At 34.9% G+C, this 4,697-nt stretch overlaps 1 long non-coding RNA gene across 1 annotated transcript; it reads left to right on the top strand.

The window, feature by feature from the left end:
• Positions 1–858: 858 nt before the first annotated feature.
• On the top strand, positions 859–3,042 carry LOC131189977 (uncharacterized). The gene is made up of 3 exons (XR_009153183.1): positions 859–922; positions 1,265–1,330; positions 2,133–3,042. It is a non-coding gene; the product is annotated as an uncharacterized LOC131189977 (long non-coding RNA).
• Positions 3,043–4,697: the final 1,655 nt, after the last annotated feature.

Raw genomic sequence — 4,697 nt, 5'->3', positions numbered from 1 at the left:
GTTATGACTCTGCCCATTTTATTTGGAATGCAGCCCTGAGTGTGTTACTCAAAGGCCAACTCCCAGAAACTTACCTGCATGACATATTTGTCTAGCGCGAAACACATTTACCCATACATTTCCACTGTCCTATGTAGATACACACACCACTTGGGTCTCTGTTGGGGAGGGGGGGGGAGACACTCTTTTAAGAACAGCCTTTGAGTGACGGAAATGCCTCCAATGTTGCAAAATTCAGTTTAAACTCCTTTATGTCAGTGGATGTTTATTTTACGGTGTGACTGGATTATAGGCTGCGTGCAACATCACATTCCCTCTTACAATTCAGAGTTCAAATGAGAGAGAAAGTCAAGAGAGAGAGAAAAAAAGTAATTTTTGATCAAACTAATTTGCAACAAATTATGAGCTTTCCATGCTAATGCACTCTTAATACAATGTAATCTCATGTTGCCTTTTCAAGTTTACAGGCTTATTGTGAAATTTTGTAGCCCTGCCTTTCACATTATTGATGCATTTACCCCACCCTTTGCCTAGGATACTTGTGATGTGCGTGGGAATTTTGTGGAGACAACCTTTTTTGTAATGACATCTAGATAGGAAGATTTGTGCCCAGAGGGCGCACTTTATCTAAACATTAAGACTTACATTACCGGCCAATCTTCCTGTTCAGTTAAATAAATATATAGAAATACAATAAATTGTCTTTCAAACTAGTTAATAAAATACACAGAAGCAACGTGATTAATTAAAACAACTGCAGGGCTCTTAAGGGAGTATCCCATAAGGGTGTGTCTGAATGTATTCCTTTTCTCCATGGGCCTCTCAGGCATTTGATGGACTTTTGTTTTCCCTTCCAGACAAGACTGTAATATTTGCTGATGGTTGGCATTGTGACAAAAAGGAATTCAATAGATTACATACAGTAAGTCCCCCTCCCTCCCTGTTTCCTCCCCTCCCGTGTGTGTGTGTGTGTGTGTGTGTGTGTGTGATATGTTGAGCTGCTTATGATAAATATAAAAGTTATCTCTTTGAGAGCAAAGATTAAATAAAATAAGGAGTGGGAAATTTAAGTGTCATTCTCTATTGTAGATTTTTAATGCTAAATTACATGTTGGCATTGTAACGTTGCTCCAGTCTTCCACTGTTGGAAGCAGTTGGATGCAGAGATCTAGATATGTGCAACATGTAAGAGCATACTTTTCAAAATCCACATACTATAATGTGTCAAAATACACTAAATAATGAGATCAAATTTATTCCACAGGCCTTTATCGTGAACTCTGGGAAGAAGCAAAGCCAAGCTTACAATGCAAAGCTACCTTTGATGAAGGTATTTTTTTTTCTTTTTCTTTTATGTACACTGAGAGCATATGCACCAAAACAAATTCCTTGTGTGTCCAATCACACTTGGCCAATAAATTCTATTCTATTCTATTCTATTCTATTCTATTCTATTCTATTCTATTCTATTCTATTCTATTCTATTCTATTCTATTCTATTCTATGATGTAGCCTTAATCAGAAATAAATTCCCATTGGGTTTTTAAATACAAAAGCATTCAAGATATTTATTATTACTAATGCAGATAAAAGATAATTTTTGGAAAAGCAAACATAGGAATCTCTGTTTCAAAGTGTTTGCTGTTTCAACATTGGAGGAAGGGTAAGTAAAATACAGGTAGGGCTGAATTAGAACTGTGTGTGTGTGTGTGTGTGTGTGTGTGTGTGTTTCAGTTTATGCTTGCTCTTTGTAAAGGTCACAAAGGTTAAATGATTATGTCAAAAACATAGTCTTTTAGTTTAACCTAAAAGTTCAAGGTCAGTATGAGAATATTTCTAGCCTGATGTTCTTTCATAACTAAACTTTACTGCAAGTATTTAAAGTATTTTTCCCCTATGTTGTAAGAAAAGTGTAGCATTGTGTTGCAATACTATTGGAAAAGGGAATAGCAAAGGCTTAATATGAGTTTTTCCTTGCAGCTTGAATGTTACTGAACAGAAAATTGAATTTTTTTTCCACAAATGGTGGAAAAGCTGATCCTTATTTTTCATCTATGAGGGTGCTGTTGTGGCATTTTTAACTCTTCAGAAACAGAACTGATCTGCTCCTGGAATTTGTTCTTCTATTCTAGGGGCCACTTAATGAGAAGGAAGGACTCACTGGAGAAGAGCCTAATGCTCGGAAAAATTGAGGGCAAAAGAAGGAGGGGATGACAGAGAACGAAGTGGCTGGATAGAGTCACTGAAGCAGTAGGCGTGAGATTAAATATCCACTCCAGAGGATGATAGAGGACAGGAAACCCTGGAGGAACGTCGTCCATGGGATCCTGATAGGTTGGACACAAATTCACAAATTTTATGGGCAACAACAACAATAACAACAACAACAAATTCTATGGGCAATGGAGTCATAACAGTTGGAGCTATCAAATTATCATTTTTTCCTTTGGAACAAAGGATATGCTATATGAAAGCAAACAATTCTTCCATTGTTTAGGGGGGAGAATGGCAAAATTTGAATAGACCAAAATAAATAAATAAAAATCAGATAGCTTGAGGAAGAGACAACATTCACAAATAAAAGCACCATTTAAGTAAAGATTCACATGAATCAAGAGCCAATTCTACAGTGTATTGTGCCATGTAAAATAGTGGACAATATCACACACTGTTTTTCAAGAAGGCAAAGATATCACTGAATTGTGTTATTGTTGAAGAATAATATTTTGTCTTAAGCTAAGTATTTTATTTAAAGTGGAGTTATACTTGAGATGGACTTGACCTGATCAATATTGTGAGATGATATTCTTCAGAATTCAGATGGAGAAATCATAAGGCAATATTTCAATCTTCTTTTTTTTTTTTTTTGTTCTGTAGGGAAAGGAATATGGAATTCCAAGTGTCTACAGTTCAGCCTTTTAATATATAGAGGGGAAAATTATGGAGCCATGTAGTATTTTTTCAGCTGCTTTCAGAAATAATAAGACAGAATTATATGACATTTATTTTCTTAATTATGTATATGCAGTTTTGATTTCCATGGCTGGGTAAAAATGGCAGTACAGGATGGTGCTAATTTTGTTGCGAGACATGGAATTTGATACACACACACACACACACACACACACTATAAGTATTCTCTAGAAGAATAGTAGGTGATAATGATGATAAGGAGGTTTAAATTTCTGGTTGAAGGATTGAAAATTAAAGTGGAAATACAAATGATAAACCATGGAAACAACCAGAGCAATGAATTTTTATTGGATTTGCAAAAGAAGATTTTGAGATGGAAAAAAGAAGAAAACTTGAGAAGACACCAAATCCTGCAACAACAAATGAATTAAAGATCAAGATTGTTTGAAGTCATCAGATAAAATCATTGATCTTGCTTTCTCCTTTCTCTTTTTCTTTCCTTCACTTTTTTTTTTAATCTCTCTTTTTTGAGTTTAGTTTATATTTGCTTTTACTATTGTCATTAAAATCTTCAATAAAATTATTTTTTAAAAGAAGGAAGTTTAAATTGCAGGTTATACTAGATTAGTTAAAAATCAAATAACCACTAAAAGTATTTCCTTTTGTATGCAGGAAGTTAAATGAAAGTGGCACAAGTAATTTAACACTAATAAGAATGGCCTTTTTTTCCTGAGACTCTAGGAGTCTAAGGAAAATCTCTAAATATGGAGGTAAAAAGCAGGGCTGTAAATGACTTACTTGTACAAAACCCAGCTCTTATTTTAATTTATTTAAATCCACTGGTCAATCACAGATAAAGAAATATAATATGTGTATTGTTATGAAAGATGTCTAAGTGTCCAAATGATGCATTACAGAAATGTATACCTCTATTCCAGGGAATTTTTCTTTCTACTGCATATACCCACGCAGGTGACTCAGAATATAGTGCTGAACTTCTCTACTTTATAAAGTGAGTTGTCTAGATCGCAAGCTATTTGCAAGGTAATTATGGAGAGGAAAATAGTTTCTTTCAGAACAAGGGAGATGCAGTTAATTGTAACAGAATCTACAATTATTTAAATTCAGGATAGCTGGATCATAAGATGCCTCACTGATTCTAGCATAGCCACAATAAGCATATAATGATATAGAAGTGCATCTAACTTAAAGGGATGGGTATATCTTTGGATAAATTTGTTGCTCTTGTCCAGATTATTTAGCATCTACATGGGGTACAAAGATCATGCACGCACTCATTGGTTTCTCAGAACATGGACCTTGTTGGATAGCTAAACCTTCAAGGAGGGGGTTCTGTTCACATTTGCTTAAACATGGATAACAATTGTGGAATTAAGGGTATGGTTTAAATAGAAGAGAGGTGTGTGTGAGGTTAGCTGCAAAAGTATCAGGATCCTGTGTCCCTTATATGCAAGTAATTTTAAGCATGGAGAGCAGATATAGGATAGGCATTTAATAATCTTGTATAAAAGAACATTATGATATGTCATAGAAAGTTGACCTATAGCTAAATTGAACAGCCACAAACCAAGAATGTTCGGAATTTATATTTTTGACACTGCCCTGTGGCCTGCTTGTTTTAGGTTGTAACCTCACCTGAGATCTTATCAGGAGTCCAACTTTTTACATAGATACTGATGCCCATGTGCTCCAATTACCAAAAGCTCTTATCCATTATTTACAGAATTAATTTTAAAATTATCAGATGGCGCTTACGTACTTGC

Source organism: Ahaetulla prasina, chromosome 2 (genome assembly GCF_028640845.1).
Source record: "Ahaetulla prasina isolate Xishuangbanna chromosome 2, ASM2864084v1, whole genome shotgun sequence".
Classification (NCBI taxonomy): domain Eukaryota; kingdom Metazoa; phylum Chordata; class Lepidosauria; order Squamata; family Colubridae; genus Ahaetulla; species Ahaetulla prasina.
This window is presented reverse-complemented; position numbering and strand designations above follow the sequence as displayed.